The sequence below is a fragment of the Aquarana catesbeiana genome, linkage group LG10 (genome assembly GCF_042186555.1).
Source record: "Aquarana catesbeiana isolate 2022-GZ linkage group LG10, ASM4218655v1, whole genome shotgun sequence".
Classification (NCBI taxonomy): Eukaryota; Metazoa; Chordata; class Amphibia; order Anura; family Ranidae; genus Aquarana; species Aquarana catesbeiana.
Genome location: NC_133333.1, coordinates 242,679,168 through 242,704,261, shown reverse-complemented (window position 1 = coordinate 242,704,261; position 25,094 = coordinate 242,679,168). Strand labels below are relative to the sequence as shown.

Below are 25,094 nucleotides of genomic sequence, written 5' to 3'. Positions count from 1 at the left end.
ACAGTGCTACAATGTTTCTCTAGGTTTTTGGCTAAACATTCACAACTCCCAGTATATGTCCTAAGCGACTTTAACAGCGCACTGGATACCTCACTGGATGTTCACAAAAAATACTGCCCACAGGGCCCCAGAACAATTACTACATTAGCCAAATTTATAGCGGAGATTGGGTTGGTGGACCTCTGGAGATTTCCTCTTAAGGCTCAATTCTCTTGCCACTCATTGACACATTCTATGCTATCACGAATAGATTTTGCATTGGGGAATGTCATGACCCATGGTTATAACCCAGAGTGACATACCTAGCCAGGGGCCTATCTGACCATTCCCCAGTGCAACTTAACTTGCACCTCCGTGAGGTCAGCCTGCCTGTCCATTGGAAACTAAATCCATTCTGGCTTCAATTATTCACCGATACTGAACGTATGCAGGCTCATATCAGAAATTTTTTACTGGATAACAAGTCTTCAGCCGCTTCAGGGGTGTTTTGGGATACTCTAAAAGCTTTCATTAGAGGTATGTGCATTAAAGAAATAGCTACAATTAAAACCAAAAGTAGACAATGGGCCAGCCTAGCTGTAGATAGAGCCGAAGAAACATTCCTGCAAGCCCCTACACCTGATCATGAGAGGCAATGGATAGATGCACAAAAACTTTACCGCAGTATACATCAACAGCAGGCTGATAATAAGCATTTCTTTACCTCTCAAACATATTTTGAAGAGGGTGAGAAAACTGGCCATATGCTGTCTATGATAGCCAGATCCCAACATCTTTCACAGGTCATACACAGATTAGCGATATCTCCTATGCGAGTGGTTACAGACACCCGTTCCATACTGAAGGGGTTCTGTACCTTCTTCCAGACATAAAAAACAATTAAATGCACCTCTCACCCTTGAGGAGCTACAACTCGCGCTGGCCACGTTCCTGAACTCAAAGGCCCAGGAAATGATGGCTTACCAATTGAATCATCCAAAAAATTTGGAGGCATACTCTTGCCCAAGCTACTTCATACGCTTACCGATGCTTACTCCCTAGATTCTTTACCGAGATCTATGTATGAGGCGGTGGTGGTAGTTATATTGAAGCCAGGGAAAGATCCTGATAAACCTGAATTCTACTGACCCATTTCCCTGCTGAATACGGATCTAAAATGACTTACAAAAGTCATTGACATGAGACTCTCCAAGGTGGTGACCAAACTTGTGCACCCAGACCAATCCGGATTCATATCTAATAGATCCACGGCAAACAATCTTCGTCACCTATATCTGAATATGCAAGTCCCCACCGATAACAGCGGGTATTGGAAAAACGCAACCTGGGGGAGGTCATTATTTCATGGATCAAACTACTATATAAAGCACCAAAAACATGTATCAGAATTAATAACACCCTATCCTCATCCTTTGATCTGTACAGGGGCACAAGACAAGGTTGTCCCCTGTCTCTTCTACTATTTGCCCTTGCAATAGAGCCCCTAGCTGCAGCCATTAGGGGGAACTCTGAAATCTGTGGGTTTAAACGAGGCTTACTAGAAGACAAATTGGCATTATACGCAGATGACGCGCTCCTTTTTTTGGGAGACACATCTGCCTCACTGATAAACCTTATGGAACTAATTCACAAATTTGGGACCTTCTCTGGGTTCAAAGTAAACTGGGACAAATCCAACCTACTACCCTTAGACCTTCTTGTGGCGCCCCTGCCTCAGATAGCAGAACAGATTCAGGTGGTGGATACCTTCCTGTACTAAGGCATAGTTTTACACCCCAATTTAGATCTCTATATCAAACTTAATATACACTCATTAATTTAAAAATTTCAGGAAAAAACAGATGGATTAAACTACCCCTTTCCGTTGGCCGCTGTAACTTAATAAAAATGATCTGGATTCCACAACTCTTGTATACACTCCACAATGCACCCATCTGGATCCCTATCCATGTGTTTAAAAGATGCAATACTACCTGCCGCACATTGATATGGAGGAAACAGGTCCCACGTATTAAGTTGGAAACCCTCCAAGAGGCAAAGGACTCGGGTGGCTTAGCGTCCCCAACCCATTTTATTACTTGATAGTGGCTCAAATGCAGCACTTAACGGGCTGGCTGTGCCCTGAGTCCTCTGATCCTATTAAAAACATCATATGTGCACAGCTATCTGGTGATGACCTTGTGGAATGCATAGAAGCAGGAGAAATGGGGTTTTACCATCCTACCCTACCTTGACACTCATAGACAGAGTATGGAATAAAGCCAAACAACATTTCCGCTATATGGGCTATAATAGCTGGTCACATATTTGGAATAACAGAAACTACCCAGAACTAGGTAAACTACAGGGATTCTCAGCCTGGGCTAGAAATTGGGGTGTGTACTTTTCACAGTTATACCATAGAGGACACCTGCAAGACTTCCAATCGCTGCATGAGGAATTCAGTCTGCCAAATACACTATTCTTCCAATATTTGCAACTTAGGCACGCCTTATCGGCACAAACTGCAGTGTCTAACTGGGAACTAACTAGACCACACAACACTCATGCACCTGCTTACATCATCATCCCGAAAGGGACAAATATCCTCCTTATATGGCTCTCTCATATGTAAAGTATCTAAAGCGATGTCGCTAAACTGTAGAACCGGCTGGGGGGAAGATATAGGACATCTTTCGGATGAGGAATGGACCACTGTACTAGATAATGTACTCAAAGTGTCACTATCCTCATTTCAAAGACTTATCCAACTGTTTATCATCCACCGCACCTACCGTACACCCGAGAAGCTGCACAAGTGACATAGAAGGGATGACCCGCTTTGTCCCCCGTTGTCTGGTGGACAATGGCACACTAGTACACATGCTATGGAAATGTCCAAAATTACAAAGATATTGGACCACAGTGATGAGTACTATTAATAGGATATGGAACCATAAACTTGACAGTGACCCTAAACTCTGCTTACTGGGCTGGTTAGATAAAGAACAATATACACCCCACACCTATTTAGCTATCACCAGGGCGCTATTTATAGCTAGAAAACGTATTGCCAGAAAATGGCTGTCGGTCTTACCCCCTACACACACAGAATGGATCAACTGCCGTAAACGATTCTCTTATAAGGGAGCAATTGACCTACAAACATTGAGGTAGCACAAGGAAGTTTGAAACCATATAGGATGCTTGGCTAGAAGTTCCTGGCCTGGCTCCTCTATGCCTAGTTCAAAACAAAATCATAGGAGGCAAAACAACCACGTCATCCACTTTTCTATGGGGAAAAAAAATTAGCCCAGATGAGCTAGGTAGGATGGCGCTCCATGTATAAGTTAAACTGAAGAGATATATGTAACATTGTAGTATTTGGACCTGCAGTGGCTCAATACATCGGTTTGTTATACTCAACAGTTGATAGTTAAAAATGCTGTGAACCACTCCCCGCTGTTTAGGGGTAAGTGGCACTTTCACACCGCTCATTGACCCTGCTAGGGGTTGGGAACGGAGTTGAGAGGTAAGATATAATGAGGACACACCCAAAATATAAAAATACTTAAGAACTACAGAATGAACAATACTCTCTTATCTTTAAGCAATGCTTCTTTATTTTACATGTACTGTTGCATCTTATACAATGTAAAAGCATACATTATTCGCCTGGACGGCCAAATACAAATGGATAAACCTGTGTCCTCCCAGATATTCGATACGTTTGCTGTAAACTGAAAATGGTTTGTTTTCAATAAAAAGAATATGATTTAAAAAAAACACACACACAGTGTAATTTACATTGTCCCCTCTACTTCTGTATGTGGATGATAGCACTGTAATTATTTTAATTTAAAAAAAGTCTAAGTACCCTTTTTCCTGATCGATATACAGCTGTCACATGACCCAAATCTTTCCCAGCCTGTCTGCAGGGAAACATAAGCAGGAGGAGCTTCTAGTCCCCTGCTGCTGGTCACATGTTAAAAAAAAAAAAAAAAAACAGCCTTTGGTATACAATAAAAATAAATAATTAATATCAATAAACTGTTTTAAATTGTCATACAATTATATAATTGAAATCAAATCTTTATTATTTTTTTGGCAATAACATAGTGTGGGCCGATTTCTGCCAGTCACAGTCTGTGTCACGCCCATCCAGCCTGTGTCTTAGAATAATGGGGCATACACATGGTCGGACTTTTCGGCTACAAAAGTCCGACGGACGCTGACGGACCAAATCCGGCGGACAATCCGATCGTGTGTGGGCTTCCCCGGACTTTCAGCGGACTTTTCCATTCGCAAATCTTACGGACTTTAGATTTGGAACTTGCTTCAAATCTTCAAATCGTGCTGTCGGACTTTTGTAGCCGAAAGGTCAGACCGTGTGTACGCCCTATTAGAGGAAGGTGAAGCCTCCGTCAATCTACATGTAATATCCCAACCTCATGGTGTTTAGGAGGGAGTGGGCTGTCTTTTACCACTGTGTATACACCCACATGTGTCACTCTATAGTCACATGGACTGCTCAGATGCGATAGGGAGAAAATGCTCAGCATAGAACTCACTGAAAAATGAGCATGTGCAGAGCTGCTAACACTGCTCTGCAAAATTCCTAGCTGAAAGGCAGCACTTGTGGGCACTGGTGGGCATCGCTGGTGGGCTCTGGTGGGCATCACTGATGGGGTTTCATTGATAGACATTGCACTGATTATCACTGCAGATCCCCTCTGTCGGAGTGAGTTGAGGAAAGCCGATAACCGTAACTTCCTAATTTCACTGTGATCAGCCTACGTCATAGGCTCTTCACCGTGATCAGAGATGCGGTGTGTCTGAGCGACACACCACTGATCGCCATGCTGCGCACCCTCAGGGGTGCGCACAGGTGGCATTTTCTGAAGGACATCATATGATGTCCAGTCAGAACGAGAGAGCCACCGCCTGGCCGTCATTTTATTATAGGCCAGACGGGAGAAACCCCAGTTAGGGTATAACACTTGTTTTTTGTTTTTGTTACAGTAGATGTAAACCCTAACTGAATGACATTTATTCTGCTAAAGCACTGTGTAAACAGTTTAAAAATAAAACATTTTACCTAGCAATTCTGTGCTGCTAATCTCCTACAATCTCTTTGTAGCCACTTCATTTCTAATGGTCATTTCTGCTGCTTCATCCCAGGACACCACTTCTTTTTCCAGACCCCCATCCTCTGAGCCCAGGGCCTCATGCAGTAGGATCACATTGAACAGGCAGGCATCTTCTGCTTTCAGACCTTATACTGTATAAGCACATGTAAAGAGCTTCTAGGCCTCTGGCCTAGTCACTCAGCTGCTCCTTGCACACCCTCTCTAGGCCGCAGCCCGGGGAAGAGAGAGCTCACATGGTCCTCCCAAAATATTTATGCTCTCCCCCAGCATGCACCAGAGGTATTAAGCCTCCTACTGGTTGGCTAGGGGATACATAAATATTCATAATTGAGGACTCATGCACACTGGGCATCTAAAATGCCATTTTTAAGGGTTCTTGATGGGTTTTTTTCTCCCTCTAAAAGCTCTTCTATGTTAGCCTATGTGTCCTTACACACATAGGCATTTAATGGTGTTTAGTGGCAGGAGTATTTAGAGACAGGAAAAAAAACAGTGCCAACAAGTTCAAGAGGAGCATTTTGCCGTAAAAAAACCCCCAAAAAACGCCTGAATGCGTTTAAACCCATTTTAGAGATTGAGTGTTTATTCATTCCAGTGGCCAGAATAAATTAGTTAGTTATTATATTATGGAATGAATGAACACCCAGGCGCTTGACACGCCTAAATGTACCTAAAACTTGTTTGCAAAATGCAGCTTTTGGGATGTTTTTAATGCTGCATTTTTCTCCACAGGAGCAAAGGTATCCAGGGGAGGAAAAAAAAATCCTGTGTGCATGAGACCCAAATGTGTCATCTCACATTATTGCCTGTGACACCTACTGGCAGCACAGAGAAATCACAGCTCCACTGAGTTTAGGGGAAAACCAAATGAACAAAAAGACTATAAATCAGCTTGCTCTGGTAATGGAAAAGCCAAGAGTTAGATGTAAATGTCCAAATGTATGTGGCTGTTCAGCATCAAAAGTGCTCAGACATCACAAACATTGCTGTAATTTTTGCCAAAGCAGTGGTGAGGGCCAAAGTTAAAGCGGAGGTCTGCTCCACCCCCACCCCCCCACGACAAATTAAAAGTGAGCAGCTACAAATACTGCAGCTGCTAACTTAATATATGGACACACTTATGGGAACCCGCAATGTCGGCACCCCAGCTGATCTTTGGATCGGCTGTTGGGTGCAGCCGCCACCATTCCTGGTAAGCGAACCTGGCAGTGAAGCCTTTCAGCGTCACAGCCGGTTCCCTACTGCCCATGCGAGAAACGCACTTTGCTTTCTAATTGACCCGGCGGCGAAGGAAGAAAGCGGGGGGCTGAACTTTCGAGAGAGACGGCGTCGTCTCTGGAAGTGGTGGAAGTGGACCTGTCAAAAACAGGTACCCATTCCCCCCTCCCCCCTGAAAGGTGCCAAATGTTGCACCAGAGAAGGGTAGGAGATGAATAAGTGGAATTTCCACTTTTGGGTGGAACTCCGCTTTAAGAGGGCCTCTTATGAAATTTCTTTCTTGGTCTTGTTTTCATTGGCTATTGGTCTCCATTGACCTGTAACGTAATTAAGGCATCATCGGTAGTATTGAGGGTATTAATGGTGCCCAACTCTATTGGTGCATTATAATATTATAATAGGGGCACAATAGGCGGCCCAGGGCATTATACTCCAGAGAAATCCACGGAAACCTTTGGTCTGTTGTTCTTTACACCAAGTCATTCGGTTTTGCAATTCTTTAGACTTTTATCCAGAAGGCAGTCAGCATTGGTGGCCTTCTTATCCTTCTCAGTGCAGTATATTTCCCGCCAATTGTGGCAGAACCGCACCACGTTTTGGTGCCATTGAAAATTAATGGCACCCGAACAGTCGTGGTGTGATTTGTCATTTGTGCAGAGCCTTTTGAGATCGCCACCAATTCTGCCCGAGATCGCAAACGCTCAAGTGTGTACAGTACATAGCTGCTCTGTTTCTACTGGCTGTCAAGACCAACGTCCTCGTGATGATACAGTTTTAATTAGCTAAAAATTTTGCAGATGCTAAATGCAGGAAGAAAGACTTTTTGTAAATATTGTAGTGTGATGCATAACTGTGATGTATGACTTGCCAGTTCCAATTACCTGTACCTTTGGAACTTACCATATTTTTTTTAGATATATTAGAAATGTGGTTTATCATTTATTTAAGTTCAGTTTTTTATTCGTCATATCATTTTATTCTTTGTTGAGGGGCCCGGAACTTGAAGTGACCCGGGCCCCCCAAGGTCTAAATCCGGAACTGCCTCCGCTGTCAGATTAACTGATCAGCGCTCGAGCCAATTGGCTGCATGTGCTATTTGAAAGAAAAATTTCCAACATTCCCGATCGAGAGAAACAGATCCTTAGATCAAATTCTCTCCAGCAGGAATGGTCATACATTGATTGAAATTTGGCCAGTTCCTGCTGAGCCAGACGTATTTCGATCCATCTATGGTCAGCTTTAATGTAAGCAGCAGTTAGTACTTTGATGCAGTTACACTTATATTGTAGTCCGCCCCCTCCCCAGCCTCACTCCTCGTTTAATACCTGCTCCTGATTCAGTGAGATATTGACTATAAGACCTTGTCAGCACCCCGCAGCTATTTGTCAAAGTCTTCCGCCTTATGCACTCAGCAGTGTTTGGAGGATTTGCTGCCCTGAGGGCCATCAAAATGTGCAAGCACATCAAACTGCCTTCTAAAGTCTACCAGTAGCTGTAGACCAGGGGTCTCCAAACTTTAAAAACAAAGGGCCAGTTTACTGTCTTTCAGACTTTAGGGGGGCTATACTATGGCCAGTCGGAGTAGAAAATGTCTTGGCATCAGTGAGAGCGAACAATGCCTCATGCTTGTTGGACAGAAAGATTTAAAAAAATGACAAAGCGCCTGTGGTCAGTAGGAGAAGGAATAGTGCCCCATCATTGGTATTAGTGGCAGGAATAGTGCCCTATCATTGGTATTAGTAGGACAAATAGTACCCCATCATTGGTATTCGTGGGGGGAATAGTACCCCATCATTGGGATTAGTGGCAGGAATAGTGCCCCAGCATTGGCATTAATGGCAGGAATAGTGTCCCAGCATTGGTATCAGTAGGAGGAATTATGCCCCATTGTTGGTGTCAGTGGAAAGAACCGTGACCCATTCTTGGTGTTGGTGGGAGGAATAGTGCTATTTATAAGTACCCCGTTGTTAATATCAGTGGAAAGAATAGCGCCATGTATACGTGGGATGACCAGTGCCCCAATAAAGGCAACCAAAGGGCTGCAGTTTGGAGACCACAACAATGAATACATGGGCAGGCTGGTGATGCTGCTCACAAGTGGGTATGGATATAATAACATTTTATATGCTTTTTGTATGACAATAAGTTATGGACCATTCACTTTTTTGGACTGCTAATTCTGGGATAGTACCTTTGGCATGGGCCTGTAATGGCAGCCCTCATGCATCTCTCAATGCCCTTGTCACCTATCATCCCGTGATTGTTTTTTTTTTTTTGCTGGCCCTTTGTCACTACCTAATCCTGCATTGCTGTAGGAGTTGGTGAGAGGAACCACAGAGCACACCAAGGGACCAGGCATCTGACACTCCTAGGAGTGTGTTGGATGTGAAGATGTTTTAAGCTGTCGTAGATCGCAAGACAGGTGGGTATGAACCCTCAGCTTTGGCAGGTCACACTTTTTGACAATTTTTTTTCTTAGTGACAGAGTTGCTTTAATCATTAGGGTAAGGTGGACAGATACAGTTAAATGTTGAGCATAGGCGATACAGGGATTGGGATGTGTGATACATGAGGGTATTGATCTGACATTTGTTCTTCATAGCAAAAGCCCCTTGCCAAGGTCTACTGCTCCAGCTTCCTTGAGACAAAAACGAACATACAGAGTAATACAGCATTATAAAATACACTGTTATCATAAAGTTAAAAAATAAGATCTCCAGAAATGTTTTCTCAAAGCCCCTTTGACGTCTTTGTTTCTCAGACAGTAAATTATTGGGTTTACGACTGGCGTCAGAATGCTGTACAATAAAGATGCTAAATTTTCCAGCTCAATGGAGTAACCTGTTGGTCCAACATAGTGAAAGATACCTGTGCTGAAGAACACTGTGACTACTATAAGATGGGATGAGCAGGTAGAAAATGCCTTCCTTTGTCCTTCAGAAGACTTGATCTTCATGATGGTGGAGATGATGTGGATGTAGCTTATAACGATATAAAGAAATGGGGTAAAGCCAACGAACACACTAACGACATATATTAATATTTTGCTGGCCTTGGTGGAGTTACAGGCTACTTGTACCAATGATGGAACATCACAAAAAAATTGGTTTACACTCTCCTCCAACTGACAGAATTCAAGTTTGGAAGCCATGACCGTATGAAGGATAGAATTGAAGAAACCACTCAACCATGATGCAGCTGCAAGACCGGCACAAAGTTTTATTCTCATGACCACCTGATAACGTAATGGGTTGCATATGGCAACAAAACGGTCATACGCCATCACAGCCAATAGAATACACTCAGCCCCACCCAGAGAGACAAACAGATACAACTGTGCAATACAATTGACCAAGGAAATCCTTTTGTTGCCTGTCGCACAATTAAATGTTATGATTGGGAGAGTGGTGGAGGCGTAACAAATGTCCAACACAGAGAGATTACTAAGAAAAAAATACATTGGTGTGTGCAGATGTGTTTCAACCCTAATAATGATAAAAATGCAGAAATTGCCAATTAGGATAGTACAATAAATGAGGGATAACAAAAAGGTGATGATGAAGAAACGATCATTGGAAAAATTTAACAATAAAATATTGTTCACCATTGTCTAGTTCTTGTACTCGTGCAAAGGGGTAAAGGACATCTAAAACAAAAAAGTCACTCATTATAGTATGTATTTGAATAGAAACTATGTGGTAGATAATGTAGGGTCCTCTGATATAACAATATCCTTTTCTACTGGCAGGCACACAGGAGCCAGGCCATTTGTTGACTAAATTTTTCCAATTTGTCAAATCCCTTACCAGTTAAAAGTTCATTATCCACTCCTTTTCCTTTCCCATGTATTCCCCATCAATGTGTGACCTACATGCATTCAATGACACACAATAGAAGTACTGTATATGAGAAAACTGCCTACAAAGTACAGAAAACATTTTCAAATCTTAGTAAGAAAAGACCATTTTAACAATCAAGCTCCTTGTTGCCCCCTCCATCATTGTTGAGGTTGGATTTTTTCTATAGTACTCATATAATTTATTGTTATTAATGACTAAAACTATCTTGGTTCAGAAAGTAGCTCTAAACCCAATCACTAAAATATTTCTAAACTTAATGTAATTTAAAATGTTTTTAAATCTGCACCTTTTATTAAAACCTGCCATGGAGGTCCTTGTTTACGCACTTCCTTTCTTAGGGTGACAGCACTCTGTCCCTGTCTCCAAAGTGTTCTCCTATGTTGTCCCCCTGTTACACTACATGCACCCATGGTTGAGACTACAAGCACCTGGGACGACACACATTACATAGGCATGGCCAACCAATGGCACTGTTAGGAAGCCAGTCTAGAAAGAGGATATGCAGCTGATGCTGGAGAGCCTGTATGTGGAGAGGAAGTGGCTGAATGGGGCTGGAGAAGATCGGCGGCACTAAGATGTAAACAAAAAGAGAAAAAAAGGTGAGAACAGTATTTAATGAAAAAAGTGAAAATTGTTTATAATACATAAGGCTTTAGCAAACTAAATGTCATCCAGTTAGGTTTTAGATCTACTTTAAGCTTAAACTAGCTACACCAGGAAAGGGTATGATGTCTATCGTACTAATACAGATATCGGAGCTGGTAGTTGAGATCTAAGTGAAAAATCTTAAAAAATTACTTGCCTCCTCCCGTGATTTCTCTGTCAAAATCAACGGCTCAACTATCAACCTGTCCCCCCCATGCCAATATTCTAGGGGTAATCTTGGACTCTGAACTATCCTTTTGGCCCCACATCCAATCACTGTTCAAAGCTTGCTGCCTCAACCCCCACAACATCTCCAAGATACGCCCTATCCTAACCAATGACACCACAAAGCTTCTAATCCGCTCCCTGGTCATCTCTCGCCTCATCTACTGCAACTCCCTCCTGATGGGATTACCTTTACATAGGCTATCCCCCCTTCAGTCCATCATGAATGCTGCTGCAAGACTCATCCACCTTACCAACCATTCAGTGTCCTCCGCCCCTCTCTGCCAATCCCTCCATTGGCTTCCATAAATTAAATTCAAGATACTAATAACAACTTACAAAGCCATCCACAACTTGGCCCCCAACTACACCACAAACCTAGTCTCAAAATAACAACCTAAACGTTCTCTTCGTTCCTCCCAAGACCTCCTGCTCTCTACTGTAGCTCCCTTGTCACCTCATCCCATGCTCGCCTCCAGGATGTCAGAAACCATGAAATCAGGCCAAGACAGAAGTACAGTTAAATCACACTTGTTTAATAATAAAAGTAAAAAGAACAAACGTCAAAACATAGCCAAAGTTCAGTATCCGGAACGGATAGTGAGCCAAGCCAGAAGTCAGAGATCAATGTAGTGGAACAGCAAGCAGGATCTGGAGCCAGAAGGGATGTCAGCAAAGCAAGTCTTGAACAGGATCACAGGAGAAAGTTTCTGTGATGTTGACCAAGGCAAAGGCAGAGCTCCTCTGGACTGGACGGCTTAAGTAGGCAGGACTGACGAGCAGGATATCATCAACAGCTGAGTAACTGTGGAGAGATAGGAGCTGGCAATTAGCCGACAGCTGAGCAGCTAGTTCAGAGAAGGAAGGGCTGAGCCCAGCCCTGACAGTACCCACTCCTCAATGACCCCTCCCCCTCGGAGGACCACCAGGCTTGAGGGGAAAACGTCTATGGAAATTACGGAGGAGGACAGGGGCATGTACATCCAAGGATGAGACCCAAGAGCGTTCCTCCGGACCGTACCCTTTCCAATGCACCAGGTACTGTATGTGCCCACAGAACCTACGGGAGTTAAAAATGGATTGAACTTCATACTCCTCATGGTTCTCAACCTGTACAGGGTGAGGACGTGGCACCGAGGTGGTAAAGCGGTTGCAGACCAAAGGTTTTAAAAAGGAAACATGAAATACATTCGAAATACGCATATATACGCAAAGGCCCAATAAACCGAGGTGCGAACTACAGTGAGGGAACACGAAGTCGGAGGTTGAGAGATGACAGCGGACCCTGTCCCCAACCTGGTAGAAAGGCGTAGGAAGGCGTAGGTAGGCATCTGCGGGCAGCATGGAGTCTGTACCTATCATTAGCATGTTGTAAAGCCTCCTGGACCTGTGCCCAAGTGGAACAAAGACCACGGAGATGCCTTTTCTAACGCAGGAATACTCTGTGGAACAAACAAGTCAGGCAATATAGAAGGTTGGAAACCACAATTCGCCATAAACGGGGACAATCGGGAAGCAGAATTCAAGGCACTGTTGTGAGCAAACTCTGCCCACAGTAATAGGTCTGACCAGTTGTTATGATGGTCAGAAATATGGCAACTTAGGAATTGCTCCAAGGACTGATTGGCTTGTTCTGCGGCCCCATTAGACTGCGGGTGATACGCAGAGGAGAAAGCAAGCTAAATTCCCAACTGTGTACAAAAGGCTCGCCAGAACCGGGACACAAACTGACTACCCCTGTCCGAGACAATCACCTTGGGTAGTCAATGTAAGCGAAAGATCTCCCGAGCAAAAATGGAAGCCAGTTCTTTAGAAGTGGGCAGCTTCTTAAGTTGAATACAATGACACATCTTTGAGAACCGGTCAACCACCATAAGGATAACTGTGTTGCCCTGGGAGTTGGGTAACTTGGGTAAATCCATAGGCAGGTGGGTCCAGAGCCTCTCTCCATTGGGTATGGGTTGTAGGAGGCCCACTGGAAGGTGTCGTGGAGTCTTACTCTGAGTGCACACGGAACAGGCAATTACGAAGGCAGTTACATCAGCACGTAGACTAGGCCACCAGAATTGTTGGGAAATGGCCCAAAAGAGTTGATTCTTCCCAGAGTGACCAGCAGCCTTGGGAGAATGGTAAGTCTGGAGCACGGCAGTAGAAGACTCTTTGGGACAAAGCAGCGGTCACAAGGTTTCTCAGGTGGAGCATGGACCTGAGCAGCAAGAATTTTGTCACCCAAAGGTGACGTGAGACTGGTGCGAACCGTAGCCAGAATACGATCAGGAGGAATCACAGGAACCGGAACCGACTCCAACTTGGAAGTGGAGGAAAATTGTTGTGACAAGGTATCAGCCCTTACATTCTTAGTACCGGGTAAGAATGAGACAATGTAATTGAAACTTGACCAAGAAAAGAGCCCATCGCGCCCTTCTGGGAGAGAGGCGTTTAGCCTCAGACAAGAATGTGAGATTCTTATGGTCAGTAAGAATGAGAACCGGCACAGTGGTACCTTCAAGAAGATGTCTCCATTCTTTCAGGGCTAAAATGATCGCCAACAGCTCTCTGTCACCAATCTCGTAATTGCACTTCGCAGGTGAAAATTTCTTGGAAAAGTAGCCACAAGGATGCATAGCACTCTCAGAGGTAGGATGTTGAGACAGAAGGGCCCCAACACCAGTCTCAGAAGCATCAACCTCAAGGATAAAACGTAACATAGAATCAGGATGTGCCAACACAGGAACAAAAACAAAGGCAGCCTTGAGACTCTAAAAGGCCTTAATGGACTCCGGAAACCAACTCTGTGGGTTACCGTCCTTTCTGGTCATATCAGTCAGGGGCTTGACCAGAGACAAGAATTACGAATAAACTTCCTATAACAGTTGGCACAGCCCAGGAAATGCTGCAGGGCCACTGTAGAACTGCCGAAAGTTTCTCTGGGTCCATCGAAAAACCAGCAGTGGAAATGACATAACCCAGGAATTTAACCTGTTCACGATGGAACTCGCACTTCTCCAGTTTACAATAGAGATTGTTCTCTCTTAGTTTCCGAAGCACACAACAGAAATCTGTGTGGTGGCTCTCCAGGGACTTGGAAAATATGAGGATATCATCGAGATAAACCACCACACATAACTGCAACAAATCTCGGAGGAATTCGTAAATTCCTGGAAAACTGCTGGGGCGTTACAAAGGCCAAAAGGCATTACGAGGTACTCATAATGGCCTGTTCTGGTATTTAAACGCAGTTTTCCACTCATCGCCCTCCTTAATCCTCACAAGATTGTATGCCCCTCTCAAATCAAGCTTTGTGAAAACCGTTGCTCCCTTGAGGCAGTCAAATAATTCCGTAATCAATGGAATCGGATAGGCATTCTTAATCGTGAAACGATTGAGACCCCTATAATCAATACAAGGTCTCAGTTCACCACTCTTCTTCTTCACAAAGAAGAAACCAGCACCAGCAGGAGACAAGGATTTGCGGATGAAACCTCGATAAAGTGCATCTGCAACATTCTCCTCCATGGCCTTATCAAGACCGTAAACCCGGCCACGAGAGGGTATGGCACCAGGTTGAAGATCAATTGGGCAATCATACGGCCAGTGTGGGGGCAAACTACCAGCTTGACCTTTGTCAAAAACCTCGCTAAAATCGCGGTACTCCTCCAGCAGGGAGGAGAGTGCAGAGGTGCACAGGACCTTGGCTACCTTCTGGGAGCATGTCTCACTGCATTTTGGTGACCAGGAGAGAACCTCAGCACGGAGCCAATCAAAAGAGGGGTTGTGCCTCTGTAACCAAGGATAACCAATAACCAGCGGAAACTTAGGTGAGGAAATCACTTGAAATTGGATTATCTCATGGTAAAGAGCCCCTATGGCCATGGACAACGGAACCGTCTCATAAGTCACATGGGCAGGCTGTAGAGGTCTCCCGTCAAGAGCCTCAATGGCAAGTGGAGTGTCACGCAGCTGCAGCGGAATCGAGTGCTTCGATACAAAGGCAGCATCAATGAACAGGCCTGCAGCCCCAGAGTCAATTAGAGCCTGTATCTCGACGGATGACCCAGCCCAAGAAAGGGTAACCGGAACCAGGGGCTCATCCTTCTGGATAACTGGGGACGAAACAACGCCACCTAAGGTCTGTCCCTGACAGGACCTCAAGGTTGGGGCGTTTCCTGGATGAGTAGGACAAGACTTCAAAAAGTGACCTGCCTGGCCACAATAAAGGCACAATCTCTCCTTCTTCCTAAAGGTTCTCTCATCTGCAGAGAGATGCGTGAAGCCCAAGTGTATGGGTTCACCTTCACTGACCGACTCGGTACCAGGAGGCATGGGAGGTGAGGGAGGCACGGGTGGGACTGCAAAGCTCGGAGACAAACATACAGGAGGCTTTCGCAAGCGCTTCTTAAAAGAGAGTCTTTCTCTGAGTCTGGAGGCAATGAGGATGGCAAACGTGATCAACTTCTCCAGCTCAGTGGGTATATCACGGGCTGCTATCTCATCCTTGATGGTATCCAAGAGACCATGAGAAAAAGCAGCCACGAGGGCCTCATTGTTCCACGCAACCTCTGCTGCCAGAGTACAGAATTCAATGGCATAGTCGGCAACAGTTCTCGTACTCTGTTCGATGGACATAAGACACTTGGCAGCAGAAGCGGAGTATGCGGGAACGTCAAATACCCTTTTAACCACTTGCTGACCGCAGCATGTACATATACGTCCCTTTTTTGGGGGCGGATATCATTGTTATGGCAGCAGCTAGCTGCCATAAACCTGATATCCCCTTGTTCGGCCGGCTACAAGATAAAAGTGGTCTCTGCGGTGGATTCGCCGCAAGATCACTTTTATCGGTGGCGGGAGAGGGCCCCCCCCCTCCCGCCGCGATCCGGTGCCCTCCGCCGCTTACCGGAGCCGTCGGCAGCGGTGGAGGCGATCGCGTCTGTCCCCTGGGCTGACATGGAGATGAGTGAGGGGAAGATGGCCCCCACCCGTCTCCATGACACTGCAGGGCGGAAGCGACATCAAAACGTCACTTCCGCTCATTTCTCTTAAAGCCACATTTTTTCAATGTCATTTTTTCAAATGACGATTTTTAATTTTTTTTTTTTATTGCATTTAAGTCCAAATATGAGATCTGCGGTCTTTTTGACCCCAGATCTCATATTTAAGAGGACCTGTCATGCTTTTTTCTATTACAAGGGATGTTTACATCCCTTGTAATAGGAATAAAAGTGATCCAATTTTTTTTTTTTAAACAGTGTAAAAATAAATAAAATCAAGTAAAATAAATAAGAACATTTTTTTTTAAAAAAACGCCCCTTCCTAAGGAGCTTGCGCGCAGAAGCGAACGCATACGTGAGTAGCGCCCGCATATGAAAACGGCAGTCAAACCACACATGTGAGGTATCGCCGCGATCAGTGGTGGAACTATAGGGGTCGCTGCAGTCGCACTTGCGACTGGGCCCTGCCATTCTGCCGCTGTGAGGGGGCCCAAGACCTGGCATCTCCCCCTGCACCTCTGGCTTGCTGTTTGGAATGCAGTGGGGGGAGGTGGGAGGCAGCGATGGGCAGCTCTATTGTTCCTGTGGGCAGTGGGATCTCCCTGCAGCTTGTAGTTCTTCCCGAGTGTCAGTGTAAACAGTGGAGAGAGGAGGGGAGGGGCCTCTGACCGGGGCAGGTATCAGTTTCACTTTCAGTGAGTTGCTCTGCTTGTACACTGCTGCTGATACATGCCCGGGGTCAGAGGCCCCTCCCCTCTCCACTGTATACACTCAGAAGAAGAACTACAAGCCACATGGAGATTCCCCTGCCAGCGCACACCATAGAGCTGCTGATCGCCGCCTCCCACCTCCACCAGCCAGGTACATGGGGAACCTCTTGAGGGAGGGGGGGTCAGCAGTCTGAGGACCCTGATGTGGGGGGGGGCTTTCTGGGAACATTAATGTAAGGAGGGGCTCTCTGGGGACCCTGATGTAAGGAGGGGCTCTCTGGGGACCCTGATGTATGGGGGGCTCTCTGGGGACCCTGATGTATGGTGGGGGGGGGCTCTCTGGGGACCCTGATGTAAGGAGGGGCTCTCTGGGGACCCTGATGTATGGGGGGGCTCTCTGGGGACCCTGATGTATGGAGGGGGCTCTCTGGGGATCCTGATGTATGGGGGGGCTCTCTGGGGACCCTGATGTCTTGGGGGTCTCTCTGGGTACCCTGATGTAAGGGGGGGATCCCTGGGGATCCTGATGTAAGGAGGGAGGCTCTCTGGGGACCCTAATATAGGGGGAGGCTTTCTAAGGACCCTGATGTAAGGGGAGGCTCTCTAGGGACCATAATGTAGGGAAAGGGGTCTCTGGGGACCCTGACGTAAGGAGGGGGCTCTCTGGGGACCCTGAGATAAGGAGGGGCTCTCTGGGGACCCTTATGTAAGGGGAGGCTCTCTGGGGACCCTGATGTAAGGGGGGGCTCTCTGGGGACCCTGATGTAATGAGGGGCTCCCTGGGAACCCTGATGTAAGTGGGGCTCTCTGGGTACCCTGATGTAAGGGGGGGATCCCTGGGGACCCTGATGTAAGGAGGGCGGCTCTCTGGGGACCCTAATATATGGGGAGGCTCTCTAAGGACCCTGACGTAAGGGGGGGCTCTCTGGGGACCCTGATGTAGGTGTTGGATCCCTGGGGACCCTGATGTAAGGGAGGGATCCGCTTTCAGATATGTAACGATATTTATATATTATATATATATATATACACATATATATTTTATATATATATATATATATATATATATATATATATATATATATATATATATATATATACACATATATATTATATATATGTGTATGCCCGCCAAAGTGTATGACTTTCCTTACTTAGCTGCTATGGGCTCTAGCCCGAGATCCTTTGTAGACCTAGCAACGCCACTGGTGGGGGCCCTTCATGGTTTCTTGCACCGGGGCCCTGAAGATTCTAGTTACGCCTCTGGCCGCAATTGTTAGAACGAGAGCAATAATTCTAGCCCTAGACCTCCTCTGTAACGCAAAACATGCAACCTGTAGAATTTTTTAAACGTCCCCTATGGAGATTTTTGAGGGGAAAAGTTTGACGCCATTCCACAAGTGAGCACAATTTTAAAGCGTGACATGTTGGGTAACAATTTACACGGCTTAACATTATCTTTCACAATATAAAAAAGATTGGGCTAACTTTACTGCTGTCTTATTTTTTTATTCAAAAAAGTTAATTTAAAAAAGAAAAAAGTGCTCTTGTAAGACTGCTGTGCAAATACGGTGTGAAAAAAGTATTGCAATGACCGCCATTATATTCTCTAGGGTGTTAGAAAAAATATATATATAATGTTTGGGGGTTCTAAGTAATTTTCTAGCAAAAAAAACATGTTTTAAACATGTAAACACCTAAGTTCCAAAATGAGGCTGGTCTTTACGAAGCCACAAACTCAGGGTAGCTCAAGACAACAGGTTTTTGCGTCTCCCATAGAGGGTTTGCCCAGACCAAGGCTCTCTCAGGAAGCAAAGATATCACGAAACCTACTTTGCTTCTGTCCGTGGGAAACACCTGGGGCAGCATCTTAAAGTATATCTCAACCTGGTTGAGAAACCCTCTGCATTGAACTAGATCGCCCCCAAATCGCTGACATACCTCTTATAGAGGTAATACTCGAGGCGGGTGCCTGCACAGAGACTGGAGGCTGGAGACTGGAGGCAGGGGCCTGCTGAGCTGTATACTCCTGATTTGTAATGCTGAGCTGTATACTCTGATCTGTAATGCTGAGCTGTATACTCCTGACTTGTGATGCTGGGCTGGCTGTATACTCTGACCTGTGATGCTGAGCTGTATACTCCTGACCTGTAATGCTGGGCTGTATACTCCTGACCTGTGATGCTGAGCTGTATACTCCTGACCTGTGATGGCGAGCTGTATACTCCTGACCTGTAATGCCGAGCTGTATACTCCTGACCTGTGATGCTGGGCTGTATACTCCTGACCTGTAATGCTGGGCTGTATACTCCTGACTTGTGATGCTGAGCTGTATACTCCTGACCTGTGATGGTGAGCTGTATACCCCTGACCTGTAATGCTGAGCTGTATACCCCTGACCTGTAATGCATGCATGGGCCCTAAACCCGGAAGCAGGCATTGACATACGGGCACATCGCTTTGCCTGTGTGGGCCACCCGTTCACAGTACACTGAAGGCGTGCAGTTCGCAAGTGGTTAAAAAAATATTTAGTTATGATTTAATTCACTATATAGTTGGTTTCTACATACACTATATTGTCAAAAGTATTGGGGTGCCTGCCTTTACACATGAACTTTAATGGTATCCCAATCTTAGTCTGTAGGGTACAATATTGAGTTGACATTTGTAAGGTCAGGCACTGATGTTGGATGAGAAGGCCTGGCTTGCAGTCTCCGCTCTAATCACCCTAAAGATGTTCTATCGGGTTGAGGTCAGGACTAAGTCAAGTTCCTCCACCCCAAACTCGCTCATTCATGTCTTTATGGACCTTGCTTTGTGCACTGGTGTGCAGTCATGTTGGAACAGGAAGGGACCATCTCCAAACTGTTCCCACAAATTTGGGAGCATGAAATTCTCCAAAATGTCTTGGTATGCTGACACCTTAAGAGTACCCTTCACTGGAATTAAGGGGCCAAGCCCAACCCCTGAAAAACAACCCTACACCATAATCCCTCCTCCACCAAATGATTTGGACCAGTGCACAAAGCAAGATCCATAAAGACATGGATGAGTGAGTTTGGGGTGAAGGAACTTGACTGGCCTGCACAGAGTCCAGACCTCAACCCTATAGAACACCTTTGGGATAAATTAGAGAACCGACTGTGAGCCAGGCCTTCTCGTCCAACATCAGTGCCTGACCTCGCAATTGCGCTATTGGAAGAATGGTCAAACATTCCCATAGACACACTCCTAAAACTTGTGGACAGCCTTCCCAGAAGAGTTGAAGCTCTTAAAGCTGCAAAGGATGGGCCAACTCAACATTGAACCCTACGGACTAAGACTGGGATGCCATTAAAGTTCATGTGTGTGTGTGTAAAGGCAGGCGTCCCAATACTTTTGGTAATATAGTGTATATAGCAAAATCTAAACCAGCAATGGTTTTAAATCTTCCCTACGCCATCCAAAACTGAAAAGAAAAATGGTTTAGCTATACATGCACTTTGGCTACTCCTCAGTGGGGTGTTCCCTCAGTGGGGTGTTCCCGGGCTCACAGCAGTACTCTGCAAGGACCCACCAGCCCCTAGCCACCGGTGCACCTCCACAGCCGCGATCTGGTCACCTCGTCCCTAACTGCTAGACTCGGGGGGACAGACCGCGGCTGCGGCCTAGCTCCAGCCACCTCCTCAGTTCACTCCTCTCTCTCCGCGAGCAGTGCCGTCGCCTCTGAATACCACCGCCGGTTCACCTCTAGGGCACAGGGCGATACTGAGAGGACAATCCACGGCTCAGGCCTTGCACCGGCATTCATCTTGAATCCCCCCAGACGCAGCCCAGTACCAGGAAGCAGTAGCCTAGATCAACCTCAGGGCCCTCTCCTTGGTCTGACCCCCACCCCCCTACTCATCACCGACCAACTGGGGTCAGGTAAGTACACAGGGCCACCCTCTAGCAGTTGATCCAGGGACACAGTCCGATCGCCTCTGGGGTCAGGAAGGAATTTTTTCCTCTGCTGTAGCAATTGGCCAGCTCAGCTAGGGGTTTTCGCCTTCCTCTGGATCAACAGGAGGCGGTTAGGCCCGCGCGGCCCCCTCCCACCACCACCACCAAGCCCCATTGTGCTGTCATCAACGCCACCTGAAGCAGCAGTTTTCTTCAGACCATCATCTTCTCAGCAACAGAAGCAACGGCACCCTTCAGGACCACCATCTTCTTAGCAACTCCACCGTCGATACATCAGGATCATCACCACATCAACCTACCTTCAGTAATTTTTTCGCCATGTGCAACTTCAAGTACTCAGCGGATGCACTCCACAGGCTAAAAAATACCACCTCAACATTAACAACTACCGTTCATAAAATACTACAGAAAGAACAACTACTAAGGACCAACCTACAATCAACCATCAAATCTAGGAAGACAACAATTCAACCACAACAATTAGCATGAGCTCTGATCAACACCAGATCTGCAGTCAAGCACAGACTGGAAGTACACGACTTCATCACCCAAAACAACATAGATTGCCTCTTCATTACCGAAAGCTGGCTAACACCCGACTGCAACGCCATCCTAACCAAATTAGTACCTGAGAACTACAGGATCCTAACGGAGCACAGAACAGGAAAAAAAGGAGAAGGCCTAGCAGTGATCTTCAAATCTCACCTCGCGCTCACCAAACCAACTGTACAGAAATCAGTGCCTTTCATGGAGACACTCACCCTACATCTACAAACAACACCCCAAGATACTATCCACATACTTCTATGTTACAGACCACCAGGACCAAAGACAAACCTCCTGACACCCTTCACAGAACTCCTGTCAACTCTCACCCTGAAGACCAAAAACTTTTTGGCACTTGGAGATTTCAACTTCTGGGCAAACTCCACCCAAGACCCTATCGCCACCGCCTGCATCAACCAACTGAAAGAATTAGGTCTGCAGCAACTGATAAGAGCTCCCACACATGATCATGATCAGCCTTAAACCGCCCTCGGGAACTCTTCAAAATAGTCACCAAGACAATGAACCCTACCTGTCTAGAGCCCCCAGGAAACGAAACCCAAGAATTCTGCAATGAATTATCGGATTTTTTTATCGATAAAATCGACAACATCCGGAAAACAATCCAACAGAAAAAAACAACCAATCTCATTCAACTAAAGCAAAAAGAAAAAATCAATACGATCATCACACAAGCACCGAAATTCTCACTGATCCCAATCACCACTGACACCACCAAAAACATCATCAGAAGCCTCAGAGACAGCACATCACCAAACGACATCATTCCCACAAAACTCCTGAAAGAATGTTCCGACATCTTGGCTCCCACTATAACACACCTCATCAACCAGTCGTTCAAAGAAAGGACTGTTCCAACCGCCCTCAAACATGACACCGCCAAACCCCTCCTAAAGAAACCCAACCTCGACCCTAAGGACCCTAACTATCGCAGACCGATAACAAGCCTCAACGCCATCTCCAAGGTTATGGAGAAAGCAGTAGTACAACAGCTTCAACACCACCTGGACATGCACAAACTTCTTGACACTCTGCAATCAGGCTTCCGCCCAGGCCATGGCACAGAAACGGCACTTCTCAAAATATGGGACGAAGCCCTCGAAGCAGCTGATAATAGAGAATCATGTCTCCTGGTACTGTTGGACCTCAGTGCAGAATTCGATACAGTGGACCACAATACTCTACTCATCCGCCTCACAGAAGTAGCAGGAGTCACTGATCCAGATCTACAATGGTTTGCATCCTTCTTAGGAAATCGCTCTCAGACAGTGAAACTAGGAGCTTTCACCTCTGAAACCCGGGGAATCTCTTGCGGAGTCCCTCAAGGTTCACCATTGTCACCAGTGCTCTTCAACATCTACATCCGCCCACTCCTCAAAATCATCAGAAAATCAGACCTCTGCTTCCACTCATACGCTGATGATACCCAACTCTACCTTCGCATCCATGGAGAAAAAGACCATCATCAGCGACTAGAAAAATGCCTCACTTTGATAGACGACTGGATGACCACTAGCTCTCTTAAACTCAACGGATCAAAAACAGAGCTTCTTCTCCTACACGCAAATCAAAATTCCAAAACTAAGACCCCATGGACACCACCCACCATCTTCGGACAGACCATCTCTCCAAGCACCAAAGCCAAGAGTCTCGGAGTCATTTTGGACTCAGAAATGTCATTGGATGCACAGATAGGATCAGTAGTCAGCCAATCTCACCATCTCCTCCGTCTGCTACGTAGACTCATCCCCTTCATCCCAGAAGAGGACAAAGCAGCAGTAGTTGGAACAATCATCAATTCCAGACTTGACTACGCAAACTCCCTCTACATAGGACTACCCCAATATCAGCTTGCGCGCTTGCAACTCATCCAAAACACAGCGGCAAGACTGTTAACAGGAAAAAAACCCTGGGAATCCATCTCCCCTTCCCTGAGGAGCCTACATTGGCTATCCGTAAAGAACCGAATCAAATTCAAGACCCTCTGCCTCACCCACAAATGTATACAAGGAAATGCCCCTCAATACCTATGCGAGAAAATAAAGCACTATACACCCAATCGCAATCTTCGATCTTCAAACCAAAACCTCCTCCTTATTCCAAAAGCCCGCTACAAAACAAAAGGAGAAAGAAGATTCGCAGTCCAAGGACCACGGCTATGGAATGCTCTACCTACCCACATCCGCAGGGAAGAAAACCATCAGGCCTTTAGGAAGAAAATTAAGACATACCTCTTCTAAGGAGCTGGACAACACAGGTGAGATCAAGCGCCTCGAGGCGATTCAGTTCGCATGTGCAGCGCTATACAAATCATTCATTCATTCAACCCCTTGTTGCCAATTTCCTCATTTAGGACACCTTGAAAATCAGTGTTTTGTCTATCACACAAGTACATTGCCTAAGGGCCCTTTCACACGGCTTTCCCATCAGGTCCGCCTCTCAGTTTTTCAGGCGGACCTGATCAGACACGCCATTCACTCCTATGGAGCAGCGGATGTCAGTGGTGACATGTCCGCTGATATCTGCCACTATTCTGAACCGATCCTGCATGTGAAATCTAGATGGATGGTGGTCCTATTTTCCAACCGTCTGGCAGATCAGATAAAAATGGACAGGCGGTCCATTATATATATACACATATATATTATATATATGTGTATGCCATTTTCATCTGATCTCCCCATAGAGGAAAGCAGGGCTATGACAGGTCCGTCCCTGCACAGTGAGCGGAGACAGACCTGTCACCCGCTTGCTCAGCGGGGATCAGCGGATCGATCCCCGATGAGCAAAGCAGAGTCTGCCGAACGGACCACCCTTGTGAAAGGACCCTAAGCCCCCTTTCACACTTATACAATTTGGACTGCAAAATCTCTGGACAAGTCATTCTCCATGATTTTGAATGACTACCATTCATATTGGAACGACTTTAAGTCGTGCCGACTTCAAAGTAGTTCCTGCACTACTTTTTTTCTGAAGTCGGATCAAAGTCGGATTCCGTATTAACTGATCCGACTTTGGCATGCGACTTGTGCATAAAGGGGAACTCCACGCCAATTTTTTTTAAAAAACCGGCATGGGTTCCCCCTTCATGAGCATACCGGTCCCTTCGGTCTGGTATGGATTTTAAGGGGAAACCTACGCCGAAAATGCGGCGTGGGGTCCCCCCCAAAATCCGTTGGGGTGGGAGGGCCGCTGTGCGCCCCTCTGCCCCAAAGCACCCACCCCCCATGTTGAGGGCATGCAGCCTGGTTTGGCTCAGGACGGGGGGCGCTCACTCCTCCCCACCCCCTTTCCTGAGCAGCCAGGCTGGTGCTCGGATAAGGGTCTGTTATGGATTTTGGGGGGGACCCCACGCCGTTTTTTTGGCATGGGGGTTCCCCTTAAAATCCATGCCAGACCGAAGGGCCCGGTATGCTCATGAAGGAGGAACCCATGCCGTTTAAAAAAAAAAAAAATTGGCGTGGAGTTCCCCCTAATTATTTGGTAATCAAAGTCGCGTCCCTGCTCATTGAAGTCGTACTTCAAGTCCTGGGGCAGTCAGATCCACAGTCGTATGACTGTCTTGTCAAAAACGCGGCCGTGAAATCACTGCAAAATCGCACGACTTTGGAGTAGCACAAGTGAGAAAGGGGCCTTAGTGTTTATTAAGCTTTAATGTAGCTGAGGCCCTAATAATGTACTTTGTGAGTGGCTAAGATATGGGAATAACATGTTTACAGAGACATGATCAAAGATCTGCTGAAGAAAGATATCAGACCACATACACCGCTATACACCATATACACCGCTCCTCCACCGCTGCTGCCC

At 46.0% G+C, this 25,094-nt stretch overlaps 1 long non-coding RNA gene and 1 pseudogene across 1 annotated transcript in view; one reads left to right on the top strand and one right to left on the bottom strand.

Annotated features, from left to right (window-relative positions):
- Positions 1-25,094, top strand: part of LOC141111341 (uncharacterized) — a 367,423-nt gene that overhangs the window by 199,921 nt on the left and 142,408 nt on the right. The gene's annotated exons all lie outside the window — the stretch shown is intronic.
- Positions 9,040-9,993, bottom strand: LOC141111452 (olfactory receptor 5V1-like; annotated as a pseudogene).